Here is a 15,134-nt window from a genome sequence, read left to right on the forward strand (position 1 = left end):
CTGCGACTGGAATTGTGACCGAAACAGACGGTGTCGACACAAGATGTGTCAACACCGCGTCGTAACGGCGACTGGAAATGGTTGTATGGGCGGCACGTGCTGAAGACCGCTCTTGGAGGAAACAAAAGGCTTTTGTTTAACGGATTAGGGCCTGAGCCCGAAAAAATCACCTGAGATAATTCATACTATAGCTAAAAGTACATCGGTTCCGCCCCAATTTTGGGGAAAGCCGAAAGAACTCTCTAACGAAAAAGCGTTTTGTTAGAGAGTGAGTCTTCTGTACCTAGTACTATTATTTATTCTGTGATAGTAGGTTCTAAATCTAAAATATCGTTTCCTTTGCCAGTCAAATGTAGTTAAAACACAACTGGGTTTCTCTCTGATAGCGAGACATATGGAATTGAACCTTAAGTTCATTGAAACAAAAGTATGTGTAACAGTTAACAGTGTAACCGCGCACGGTCATTTCTGTTCCCTTAGTACCACGATGAACTCAGCGGTTAGAATTATTTGTGGCGTGGGCTCGTTCAAATAGAAATAGCGCAGTAAATTGCACCAATGTACTTAATAACAGAAATAACTGATTTACGCCTTGTATATATAGGAGCTGTTGTTGACTAAGTGTTATTATTATGAGTGGTATGACATCTAGTGAAGTTCCCAATCTTGTGACATTCAGGTGACATTATATGACCAAAATATTGCAAAGTTGCCACAAAGAAACAAAAAAAAACATGTATTTGCACAAAAAAATGGAGCTCTCAAACAAACCAACAAAATAAATTATGATGCAATGTCACGAGCTGTTGGTAAAACGTGTCGAATTGGCCACTAGCATTCACGGCGGTCCTAAACGGTGGTTCGTTCGAAGAAATATTTTTTAATGATAGGTAGGTACGTATTTTAGGCATTGTAACGAATGTATATTATCTGTAAGAAACAATCATGAAAATGTAGTCAAAATATAATGGCCGTTATTTTAAGATAAGCGTGGTAATCGGTAAAGACGACTTGTATTTTTAAGTAGGTATTTCCATCTCACGCTCACACTTCTAGCTGCCTCCCGCTTTGCAGGACTGCAATCAAGTCAGGGGAGTATGAGTATATTTAAGGTGCCATTACCCTCTGACCGGTTAGTGGGAATCTTACGCAAATCAGGCAATCTAAAAAAATTTAAAATCCGCACGCCGCTCCAGTGTTGAGCGGGACATCGCTACACACGTAAAGTGTCATTCTATGGAACTTGCTAACTATGTAAACAAACCGCCATATTAAAACTGTCTCTGGATGTCAATTTACTAGTGACTGTTGTTTACATAGTTAATAGCAAGTTCCATATAATGACACTTTACATGCGTTACTCACCGGAGCGGCGTGCGGATCCGTGTGTTAACCGCGTTACATGTGATATGGACGATATGGTCCGCGGAATGTCGTTAAAGCGTGGGATGACCTACGATTGGATAGACCACGGTTAGTTTAATTGAACGAGCGCGCCGGCCTTGTTGATGCTTTGATATACGGCGTTATAAACTTTCAAATTAGGTTCATTGGGGTTAACGAGCGAGTTGAGAAAGTGAAGTATTATATTTTTATTAAGTCGAGGTTTTTCCCAGAGGACATACATTTTCTAAGGCAATCCGAAAGGACCGTTATGTGCGTTATGCGGTGTGTTAACCGAAGTCACAAGCGTCAATCGAGTACATACCTAACGGGAATCGCATATCACAAACCGAACCGAAGCACAAATATGCGAGTAGATTTAATTGGATATTCGTTTTGTATTTTTCTGTAAAAGTAAAAAAAAAAATATTTTATAACTTAAGAACTGGAAACTTTACCCATATAGCCCTAAAGCAAGAACAAGTTGTATGAAATCCGGTTTGAAGGACCAATTTTTTATCGAGGATCACAAATATTAGTACATATAAGCCTTTTAAAATATTCTTAATAGGTATCGTTGTTTTTAAACTCACCTCAGATAGAACAATGCTTAGTTTTTCGTATTCCCCAGCAGCGTCAGCGGCAAGATATCAGTCGGCTAACGCCTCTAACGCCTGTTGAAAAGGGTAGCGCAAAATCTTCTTCCTGCGAAAGAAATTATAATGTGTGTTACAATTTTCGTACTGCAAGTTAGTAAAACCATGGTCATCCGGTTGACACCGTTCGTTGCATACATCGTCACGATTTTAAGAAACCATGCGCGTGGGAAGATCATCATGTGGACTAAATCGGAACTTGAAATTGTCTAAACTTTTAAACCGACGACCTTGCCTATATAAATGTTCATGATGTCTTCTGCAATATGACGCTGTAGCTACGCATTCCAAGCAGTGTCAAGCAGAGAACAAGGCCTTATTAGTAGTCAAATATATTTTTTTTTATTTACCTACCTCGAATCTCGTTGTTCAAGGCCAAAACATTTAGAGCCACAAAGACTGTTACGCGTCACGTCTCAAAGCGTATATGAAACTGTTGAAGTGACATGTCTAACTGACGATCTGAAAATTCAACGTACAAATCAGTTTATAAAAAAATTAGAAATATTTCACACGTAAATAATAACGCCATCTATGGGACGAGCGTAATATGAACATGGTTTATCTTTGCTTTGCTTATGTGTTACGATGTTATGAAATGAAACAACAGCTGAAGCTTACAGATACCTGTTACGCGTCGGTAGATGGCGATACAATTTATGTATCTCTTACTTTTTTCTCTAAATTATTTACCTTTGAAGCTTAATTCCATGTCCTCGTGAATATATATGATGTTTTATCCTAATGGGGCGAGTAGGCGGAGAGGGAAAATAAGGGACTACAAGACTATGTTTTGTTCTTAGGGAACCCCAGAACAGAAAAAATCCTCTACGTCTAGTCTAAAATACAAGCAAAGACATATGTAACTTCGTATAAGACGAATAAAGTCTAAGGAAAAAACGTGCCTCGGAATTCAAGTAAAAGTCATTCTCGAATAGATGCCGCACACACGTTTAGCCTATCCTCGGCTAGATGGCGTGACGACACCGTTTCATATTTAACAATTTTAACACATAGATATCAGTGAATGAACATGGATCAAAATGATATAAAAATAATGAAATCATTTATCCATATATACTTATACATTTTTTGATAACTGTATACGTTTTCATTTTGAGTTTTAGTCGTGTGTCGATAGATAGCAGTAAATTTACAGTGACTACAAAATTTACAATGACAGGACCCCTCTATACTATCTATTCTTTTTGATACAAGTAATAAAGGTGTAGGTTTTTATTTCTCATTTTCTTTTTCCCCCTCTGCTTTTTCCGGTTTTCAGTGCTTCACAGTGATCGATATGTCGACCAGTGGACCACCATATTTACTCTATCATGGACAACTAACTATCATGAGTATCATGTAGTGATACTAGTGATAGCTTTTTACTTAATACTATGATTACCTACACTTATTATAAGCTACGTATGACAATAAATTAATAATTTTGATATGTAGAAGCGTTACTGTTATCAGGAGTTCGCAAGTATTTTAAGTGTGCCATAAGTGAATGATAAATTATATACTTAGGTACCCATTCTGAACATTATGGCTTTTAATTATACGACTAGCCCCACCCGCGACTTCGCCCGAGCAAAAATATCTTTATACTTGCAATACGATTCCAACTCTCTCCAAAACGCCTTTCTTACTTGGAGCTCTACTATACTATTTATATCTAAAAATTCACCCATTACATTGTTTGGGTTGTATGTTGTCTGATAAGTGATAGTATTTATAAAACCCGACCCAAGCTTTAGTTCTGATCTGACTAAAATGGGTACTAGGAATGGAATATTAGAAAACAATAAAGGTTTGGAAGCCAAATTCGACTTATTTTAATTACAAATTGGGACATAACGGCAGCAGGTCACTTATCTAAAAACTATAAAGTACCTACCTTAATATTTCTGGCGAACTATTAAGTTTTCATAGAAAGTCGGTCGTCGGTAATCATAAAAAGTCGATGTGAAAACATTAGGTAAACGAATACTTTCGTAATATTACAACCAAGTCATGTCATTCATAATATATGCAATGTCACAAGATGAGGAAAATACATAATATATACCAAGCATCCGAGGTATGCGTTTATTAAGTGATAACGATAACTATCCATCTCCTTTCTTTACAGGCCATTAAAATGATTAATTTATAATTATATGCATAATCTTGCGATACAGTACGAATCGCACGCCAGTTTCAAAGCATTGCTTTTCAGTTAAACAGTAGATAAGCTTGTGCTGTAAACCTAACACTGTGTTTAACTCATAACTCGCAATAAAATCTTGAAAACAGTGTTTTTCAAATCCATTTACGTTCTACCTGTCAAAGTGTAAACCGAGTCTCAAAAGTGGTGTCGAGTGTATTTTTCTTTGGTTACCATCCAAGTTTCCCGATTCGAAGTGCCAAAGTACGCTTTACGTAACCACATTCGCAAACGTATAGTTCGTTGTAGACCACCACACTAGAACAATAAAATTATCAAACATCGCCGTTTATTGTTCAGAAAAATTTCTTCATATGTAACATAGATAATTTAATAAGAACTTCGTTGTCGTCAAATAGTTATTATACGGGGGCCTTATTAAGATAAAGATTATATTGTGTTAGCCGTAAAGATAAAGGATTTTATTGTTGTTGTGTGTAGAAAAGGCGGTATTGTTGAAGTTTTTCGCGTATTTCCTGTCGAAGTGTCGGTTCATCAATTCACTCGTCACTGACTTCAGTGCGACCGACGGGAAGCTTCATTCAAGAATCGTGTTTTGAAGAAGAAGAAACATGTCCAACGACTTTGTGAATTTTAAGGTCAGTAATACGTTTGAGTATAGTAGCTATTTAAGCTATAGGTAGTTTTTCTCGACGGTGGGTTCGCAACTGGCTGGCTCGATTCTGCATAAAGTGAATGAAAGTCACAGTATAACTCCAACTTCCTTTTTCATCGAACCCACGGATGCTAAAGAAATCCTTGGTCTCATTAGGCAGCTCGACGTAGACAGCGCCCCGGGGTTTGACGGCATTAGCAATCGTCTCATAAAAGAAATTGGCGAAACCATAGCAGAACCACTTGCAGCTATCTTCAACCTAAGTATCTCTTCGGGCTCCTTCCCACAGGCTTGGAAAACCGTGACAGTAATCCCCCTATTCACAAAAGCGGCCCCTCAGATATTCCTAACAATTTTCGTGCCATATCTCTGCTAGGAGTCTTCTCTAAGCTCCTGGAACGAGTAATAAATAAACGGTTGGTACGTTATTTGGAATCCAATAACATATTATCACGCTGCCAATTTGGGTTTCGCCGGGGCAAGTGAACTGAAGAGGCAGTAATATGTTTAACGGATACCGCTGCGTCCCTTCTTGACAGTGGTCGTTGCTGTGTCGGTGTCTTTCTAGATTTAGCGAAGGCATTCGACACGGTCTCGATCCCTATCCTTATCGCAAACTTAGAGCGATGTGGTGTTCGTGGTCTGGCGCTTGACTGGTTCTCAAGCTATCTCCGGGCCAGAAACCAGCGTGTAAGGGTTAATCAGCATTACAGTGACCTGGAGTCTGTCTCATTGGGCGTACCACAGGGCAGCATCTTGGGTCCTACGCTGTTTTTAGTTTACATAAACGACATTATGTCTCTAGGACTTAGTGATAGCGAAATCCTGTGTTACGCTGATGATACAGCTATACTGTTTAACGGAAGCTCGTAGCGGGACGCAAGAGCAGCAGCGGAAACGGGGATGCGTAAAATTGCCAGCTGGCTGGAGTGCAACCTCTTAACTTTAAACGCTGCCAAAACCCAGTTTCTATGCTTTCACAAAAGTAATAGGTCGCGTCCGCCCTGACTCGATGAATACCTTAAAAATTCACGGTTCAACCTGCACCGCTCACCAGGCATCCCAAGACATAAACTGTAGTTGTGAAAGCATTAATAAAGCTAACAGCATTAAATATCTAGGCATTAAATATCAGGTCACATTAGATGAAAATCTTAATTTTAAAAAACATGTCGCGATCGCTGCAGCCAGAGTCCGTAAACTCATCTACACGATGAAGTTCTTGAGGGACGTTGCTGATAAAAATCTTTTGAAATTGGTTTACCTGGCCTTGTGTCAACCTGTACTCAACTACTGCATCCTTGCTTGGGGAGGTTGCTGCAAATCTACCTTGATTGCTCTGGAAAGAGCACAAAGAGCGTGTTAAAGGTATCTTTGCGCAGACCGAGACAGTTTCCAACAGAGAGCCTTTTCAGGAAGGCAGGAGTTTTCAGCATCCGTGGAGTCTTTATCATGCGAGTTGGAGTTTATATGCATGGCCGGATAATACAGTGTTCGTCCTACCCAGGCATGTTAAATCAGCGCGTTTTCAAGGCACCGGTGCCTCGAGTCCGTAGTAAGTTCGCTAGACGCTGTTAGGTATAAACATGCATTTGCTCGTAAGTGTATTGGCGTTAGTTGTGAATAGTGAACTTATATACTTAGTATACTTACCTATGCATGAAATAAATACTAAATAATAGATAGAAAAGGAAACAATACAATATATTATGTAGGTAAGTAACTAAAGATCAATTACAGTACAATTTTTTTTGCACTTGAGCTAAGTATCAGTTGTTGAATACAGTCAGTTTTAGAAGTAGGTACATACCTATCTAATGTTAAACAGTGGAATTATAAAAACACACTTGAATATATTTAAACAGCGACTCCATCGTAATTGAAATTCAAAGTTTGTGTCAACAGTCGATAACATTACAAAGGAAAATGAAAAAATGCCTAAAAAAAAATCGTCAGAAGCAAATAAAGTTGAACCAGCTTAATACGATCCCGTTTATTACGATTTCCCGCATATTACGCCATTTAACACTGGTATAATATTATACCCTGGCAACTTGATTTCATACTTTTTAGGATGGAGTATAATTAGTGTAAACTTTTTACTATTACAATACGCTTTTCTGCTTAAGGCCCGTTTTTGACGTTAACCTTTCAAAATCTTCTTATGCTGGTTTTACTGTATTTTATAGTTTCTGAAATAGACAATAAATCGTTCATCTATTTGCTACGTCATGCATAATTGCACCTAAAGTTATTGTGTTACGGTGATTGTGTTTTCAATGAATGACTCAAACAAATTACACACATACATCACGTACAGAATGTACAGATAGACCGAGGTTCATTTCATAGGTACCTACCCTACATACAATAACATAATAGGTACTTACAACAATAAGTGGTGTTAGTACGATTCTCGGTAATCCCCCTCTATTACAGTCATCGTCGTTTTAGCCACACTCATAAACTTAATCCAAGTCTCAGCAATTGCTTTGTTTATTTTCCTCCATGCCTTTATCTATACATATAATAAAGCTGAAGAGGGTCGAAAGTCTGTACATGGAAGATATTTGAAAAAAAGTTGGCTGGGGATACTTAGAATTGATAACAGAACACGTTCCAACAGTTTTTAGAATTTTTGTCTGTTTGTCTGTTTATCTGTTTATCTGTTTGTCTGTTTATTTGAACGCGCATCACGTGAAAACGGCTGAACGGATTTTGATGGAAACTTTACTAATCTGTCGAGAAAATCCCCGGCCAGGTTATAGGCTATAAAAATTCAACCCCTAAAAAGAAGGGGTAGCCACAACACTCGATTGACTTAAGTTTGCCCCTGAATCGTATGGCGCTACTTAGGAAGGAGGGGCAAACTTTTTTCAAATATGTGGTAACACTATAGAGTACCCTGGTAAACTAACAGATGGCGCTGACTTTAATACGATGTGACATAAATAAGCCACCGAGGAAGGATTTTGCCAAAATAACTCTAAGTTTAGAAGACCCCTCTTCTAAAATTTCAATCAATCGTACGGATATCAACAAATTTAATTGAATAATTGTGTTGATTTAATAATACAACAAAAATACATATAATAAAGCTGAAGAGGGTCGAAAGTCTGTACATGGAAGATATTTGAAAAAAAGTTGGCTGGGGATACTTAGAATTGATAACAGAACACGTTCCAACAGTTTTTAGAATTTTTGTCTGTTTGTCTGTTTATCTGTTTATCTGTTTGTCTGTTTATTTGAACGCGCATCACGTGAAAACGGCTGAACGGATTTTGATGGAAACTTTACTAATCTGTCGAGAAAATCCCCGGCCAGGTTATAGGCTATAAAAATTCAACCCCTAAAAAGAAGGAGTAGCCACAACACTCGATTGACTTAAGTTTGCCCCTGAATCGTATGGCGCTACTTAGGAAGGAGGGGCAAACTTTTTTCAAATATGTGGTAACACTATAGAGTACCCTGGTAAACTAACAGATGGCGCTGAATTTAATACGATGTGACATAAATAAGCCACCGAGGAAGGATTTTGCCAAAATAACTCTAAGTTTAGAAGACCCCTCTTCTAAAATTTCAATCAATCGTACGGATATCAACAAATTTAATTGAATAATTGTGTTGATTTAATAATACAACAAAATTAAACGACAGTAAATTAATTGCCCCTCATTGCACAGTGCCATCTTTAGGGGAGCTGAGTAAACATTAAGTAACCAAGAAAACTAAAAATGGGTTTACATAGTTACATAGTGGTAAAATAAACACACATATCAACAAGCGTATAATTGCATAAAATTATTTAAAATTATTTATTTTCTCCGTCATGAATTATACCTAATCGTAATTATATCGCATCCATATCAAATCCATATTCATACGTATCGCCTCCTTAAGCACTTAATAATGGCCACGAAGGTGGGTACTTTGAAAAAAAAAACATATTGACCTGTGTCATTTGCAGTGCCGGATTAACCCTTTTAAGCAAAATAAGCACTTGCTTAGGGCACCAATGGCACCATGTCTAGGGGGCACCAAAAATTATCGAAAAATTTTCGCGCTCGCTTCGCTCGCGTTTTCAATAACATTCTAAGATGTTTATGATAAAGGTGACATTCGGGTGGCGCATGCAGCAGCATTAGGTACTCTGTTGCAACGTTACTGCTGCAGCACTGTCAATTTTCGTGATAAAATGATGTGACTGATTTCCATACTAAAAGTAAAAATGTACAACTGTCAATCAATTGCGTTTTTTATATCGAAAATTTTGTCGCGCTCGCTTCGCTCGCGTTTTCAATAACTTTCTAAGATATGATAAAGGTGACATTCGGATGGCGACTGCAGCAGCATTAGGTACTCTGTTGCAACGTTACTGCTGCGGCACTGTCAATTTTCGTGATAAAATGATGTGACTGATTTCCATTCTCAGCTGAAATGCAGCAATGAACGTCCCTCAATTTACCAAAAAAATTCAATATAATCTTGATGACCCTAGGGAGAGGGGGTACCATGGTCTAGAAATACTTAGGGCATCAAAATATCATAATCCGGCCGACTGGTCGTTTGCGGAATCAAACGATTTGGGACTCGCATTTTATACGCATTACTATGCCTTTCCGAAAAAATCGAATCATTCGCGAAAGTTTCGCAACGCATTGAGGTACAAGGGGCACGTGGTCTTCCTCAGGACTCTGAAGAAGACCACGGTAAGTGGCGCTCTAGCCAGGCAGGCCGCTTCGCTTTCGCTCGCGCGCGTATACCTTACTGTATCGTCCGATATTCACCTAAGTACTACTCTGTCGTTTAAATCCTTAGAGAATATAACCAACGGAGACGCCATGTCTATAATTTTCGGTACAAAATAGTCTGGCGTTTTTTGCGAGGGAGGGGCACATCAAATGTGTACCTACTTAATGTAAACATAGCCATGTCAGATAAACGTCGTTTGACCATTGGCCGCCTATTTTCTACAGAGGGGAACGCCTGTTAATGACCACTCCGTTTGGTTATATTCTCTAAGTTTAAATCACGAGTAAAATTTGAATAAGGGCGAATAAAACTATTGATTTTGGAGTGTAGTTTTATTTAGTGGTACCTAATTGTAAAATATTTTATCTGGACTACAGTCCTCTAGCATATCCATCTGTCAACTTTACTTCAAGTTCCGCCTCCAGGGGAGAGGGAGATAAATTAGGATTGGAAATTAGCCGCTTACTGACACAGACCGAATTACACGCGGGCGGAGCCGCGGGCACAGCTAGTACTTTATATATACCTACTACAATACTATACTACCTACTCATCATCATCATCATCATCATTATCATCATCATCATCATCATCATCATCATCATCATCATTATCATCATCATCATCATCATCATCATCATCATCATCATCATCATCATCATCAGCTCATCACCTGAGATGTTAGGCGGTTAGCACACTGGATCCGATTCGCACGTCGCTCCGATGTTTGAGGGACCAACTATAGTCTTTGTCTTTGCTCGATGCTTAAAAAACCTTTTAACCCCATTTTCTCCCCCTTAGAGGTGGAATTTCGAAAGATCCTTTCTAAGTAGAGCTCTTCAACATTTGATGAATACCTATATTTCAAATTTTAAAGCCCTACTTTCAACGGTTTAGGCTGTGAGTCAACTGTCAGCATCTAAATTCTAAGCTAAGTAACGGAACTTTTTTTATACAGAAGAATATATACCTACTCGTATCTAGTAAAATGATGATATTAAATGAAAACGCTTACCTACTCAAGATAAAGACTATATCACCCACTCCTACAAGTCAAAGTCACCTCAATGTCATTTGGTATATCGTCAGTGACGTGACGATTCGTCACCCACTGATATATGCACGGTATGGTCGGTATGCACCTATTGCATTATTTACCTGAACCTAGCTAGTCTATAAAATGCTGCAGAAAATTAAAAGGGCAATCAATCCATCCATGCTAATAAACTGTAAGTATGTCTGTCTGTTACCTTTTCGTCGTTAAATTACTAAAACGATTGTAAAACGATATAAGTAGAAATCTTAACCTTTCGAGTATGTGTGGGTTGCTAAAGCTCTGAGAAACCTAAACATAGTCAACGATATTTTGGGAAATCCGGAATTCCGGACTCCGGAAGTCCGGACCATATGCGGAAAAAGAGAAATAGCTCTGACTGTCACCAGTGTCACCCACGCTGATAAACGTAATCTAATTACCTACATAATATGACAATACAAGAAGTGTATTATGTGACTTAACTAGTGATAAAATAATGTATGAATAGTGTCCGATGACTATATATATAAAGTCTAGAATATTGTGATCTAGTGCTGTAAATCGATACAATAGGGAGTATTACTGCAATGTTCTGCCGCCAGAGTGCAGCACTAAACATAGAGTAACTTATACATACTAGGCCTTAAACAGTTTTTTGACAAGTTTTCACTATGACATTGATGCATCAAGGCGGTTTGTTTACAGGTGGCCTCTACCGCGAAACGCGAAAATCGAAATTTCATTATCTGCCTCTCTATCGATCGAATACGCAAGAGTGATAGAGAGGCAGAAACAGAATTTTCGATTTTCGTGTTTTAGCGGTAGGGCCTGTGAGTATGCGAGTGACGCCCTCTACGCAGAGTTTTGCGTAATATTCCCTATTGGAAGCTAGGGATCTCCCCGTTGCAAACCGGTTTTTCTTAATGGCAGAATAGTGACAATTAATTGTGACTCCTCCGTAACTCCTACCGTAGTTGTACCACATACAGTAACTACGTACCTGCACAACACTCCCAATACTCCCATTTAATTCAACCTCTGTTAGAAGCGACAAATTGGCCAAAATCGCTTATAGAAAGTCCAAGACACAAGGGGCCTATACGACTTGATAGAATAAGAGGGCGTGACGTGACGCAGGCGTAAAATACTGTAGAGTAAAATATCTAAGTGAACAATCAACAAATACATGCAGAAAAGCCACGTCATGATCTTAAATAAACTGACCTAAAAAGTCAAATGGACCCCAAAGCTATCCACATGTATACATAGCGGAAGAATGGTTGCTGACTATTGGCGCTGTTAAAATATAAATATTTTTACGTAGAGTGCGACCCCGATACGGACTTCTAAAGAACAGAAGATAGAGATACACGACTGCACGTCTCCATATCGATACTAATTCATGTACGTAGGTATACTAAAACTATCTGCGAAAGCTACTCTTGTCTGCTTATCTATTATCGTTTCAAGGCTACATACGTACACTACTTAAACTTTGATGAAACTTGGCAATTAGAATGATGATATCCTGGGGATGATCATAGGCTATATACCTGCCTAATTTATTTTTGGACATGACTAACACAGACCAAGGGCGATTGTGCACTACAATGAATTTTACTGTCCGGCAGTCCGAGTTTTCATGGTCCGATATGGCATGAAAAAAACGGATGATTGGCTTGTGCACTTGTCCGTCTTTTTACTCGCAGGTGCGGCGCAGAGGCATGAAAAAAACGGATGATTGGCTTGTGCACTTGTCCGTCTTTTTACTCGCAGGTGCGGCGCAGTGGCATGAAACAAAACCGGCCAAGTCATGAATAATACTAATTCCAGACGCAGTGCACAAGCATAAACACGTTTTTCATAGCTATCATCTCGGACCGGAAAAAAACTGTCCGGAATGGGGAAAAGTAAAATGTCGGACGGTAAAATTACGTCTAGTGCACAAGCTACTATATACATTTAATGGCGTGCTATATCGGACCGTAAAAACTCGGACTGCCGGACAGTAAAATTCATTGTAGTGCACAATCGCCCCAATGCCCACGCCGCCCCGCTGAGTGCATATAGCTAGTTACCGAATAAATAATAACCTGGTAGGTACTTGTCTGTCATATTTATCAAACGTTATACAGGGTGATTGGTAATTCGCCGTATTCCTTGAAAGGGGTTATTCTATGGGTCATTTGCAATGATTTAAGTCCAGTCAACCAGAGGTCAAAACTCATTGGTTTTCAAGTTATTTGAGTTTTTTGTTTAAAAACCCCGCTTCTGACTAAAAAGTGGTAATTGTGAAAAAACTACTCAAATTTGGAATTAAAAAAAGCATTCATCTAATAGCCAATAAACTACTGATTACGTGAAATAAAAAAACTTTGCCAAAATTTTCCAAAAAAAAGGATTTGAAGTAGACGTGCGCGCCGACCTAAAATTTGCCGGCGGCGGCGCGCCGGCATTTTAGGTCGGCGCGGCGCGGCGGCGCCGGCGTGTGGCTATTTTTCATCATTTAGGTATTACCTACTAAAAACTACAACTATTGACCGGATTTTTATTGCAAAAGTAAGCAAGGCTTTCCAGCATAACAAGCACGCTATGCCAGCGTGGTTCTTGGACCGGCAAATACCTACTGAGCAAGCTGGTTTCGTACCTGGGCGGGAGTCACGGAAGCAGATCTTTAACGTGCGCCAGATCGTCGAGAGATGCCGTGAATGGAACAAACCGCTAGTCTTATACTTCATAGACTATGCCAAAGCATTTGACTGTCTCAGATGGGGAAACATGCTGAACGTGCTCTCTGAGATGGGTGTCCCCGCTCATCTGGCACATCTCATAGAAAATCTATACGCCGAAAGTACTGCCTGAGTCCGCATCGAGAATACGCTGTCAGGTCAGTTCAAGCCGGAAAGAGGAGTGAGGCAGGGCTGTACATTGTCGCCTAAGCTGTTCAATATCTACGGCGAATACATTGTACCCAAGGCCACCGAGAACTGGGACGGCGGCATAGCGATTGGCGGGAAGACGATATGCAACCTGCGCTATGCTGACGACACAATACTTTTGGCTTCCGATGACCGATGAGGAGGAGATGAGTCGACTGTTCAGACGAATAGAAGCCGAAAGCATCAAATTAGCACTTTACGCCAACCATGCAAAGACCAAGCTGATGTTCGTGTATCGCAAAAAACCTCCTCCACGAAGCTTAGAACTAAAGGATCTCGATTGTGTTAGCGCCTTCACCTACCTCCGCTCACTTATATCTATGGTAGCTGTGACGGAGAAATTATCCGGAGGATTCAAATAGCGAAGGTAGCTATGGCTCGGATTGATAAGATTTGGAAGGATCGTAGCATATTAAGACGGACGAAGGTTAGACTTGTGCGTTCTCTGATTTTCCCAATATTTATGTATGGTTCGGAGACATGGACTAAGCGAGCCATTCTGACCAAGAGTATTAACGCGTTTAAGATGTGGTGTTGGCGCCGGTTTCTACGAATACCGTGGACGGCAATGCGTACCAATCGGTTCATACTGGAGGAGCTACGCATTAAACGACGGTTTCAACGATATGCCAGGACCAAATGCTTTCATACTTCAGACACCTCTCACGTCGCTCTCCGGATAGCCTGGAAAGAGTAATAATGACGGGCAAAGTTGAAGGCGCGAGACCTCAGGCCCCTCCCCCTACTAGATGGTGTTCTCAAATCACGGCACCTATGCAATTAAAACTGCACGAGGCCATGCGCTTGGCGGGGATGAGAACCCTATGGAGGAACCTGGTCTTAAACAGAAGGACATGATGTCACTATCCTCAGTATTGAGGGACCGACTGAAGAAGATGATGCCAGCGTGTTGGAGAAGATGTTTTAATGGTACTTATTTATTTTAATGGCTTGACGACCGGTCTGGCCTAGTGGGTAGTGACCCTGCCTATGAAGCCGATGGTCCCGGATTCGAATCCTGGTAAGGGCATTTATTTGTATGATGATACAGATATTTGTTCCTGAGTCATGGTTGTTTTCTATGTATTTAAGTATTTATATATTATATATATCGTTGTCTGAGTACCCACAACACAAGCTTTCTTGAGCTTACCGTGGGACTTAGTCAATTTGTGTAAGAATGTCCCTATAATATTTATTTATTTATAATGGTAGGCACATGTTCTCCTCTACCGAACTCGTCATTGTTAGAGCTTAGATCGATTGGTTCTGATGCTGGATCTGATTCTACCTCTTCCTCACCAATAACCTTAACCGGGTCGCGCCGCGCCGCGCCAAGTGGACGAGCCGGCGGCGGCGGCGCGAATGAATGGCGGCGCGGCGCGGCGGCGCCGGCGCGGCGCGCACGTCTAATTTGAAGTCACAATTTTTTGTAATTTTCCCAAGACTTTGTAACATTTTAAGGCATTACTTTAAAAAAAAGTATGACACTTTACGTACAAAATACAGAAATGAGATCCTCAGTTCCTCAGCTTTCCAAAAA

General features: G+C 39.9%; 1 protein-coding gene across 1 annotated transcript in view; it reads left to right on the forward strand.

The window, feature by feature from the left end:
• The first annotated feature begins 4,332 nt into the window (after window positions 1-4,332).
• The window catches only part of LOC134794331 (hexokinase type 2), a 54,414-nt gene continuing 43,612 nt past the window's right edge, over window positions 4,333-15,134 (forward strand). Inside the window, exon 1 of the transcript XR_010144660.1 lies at window positions 4,333-4,847. The gene's annotated coding sequence lies outside the window, so the exon portion shown is untranslated. The remainder of the gene's footprint in view (window positions 4,848-15,134) is intronic.

This window comes from Cydia splendana, chromosome 10, assembly GCF_910591565.1.
Source record: "Cydia splendana chromosome 10, ilCydSple1.2, whole genome shotgun sequence".
Taxonomy (NCBI): domain Eukaryota; kingdom Metazoa; phylum Arthropoda; class Insecta; order Lepidoptera; family Tortricidae; genus Cydia; species Cydia splendana.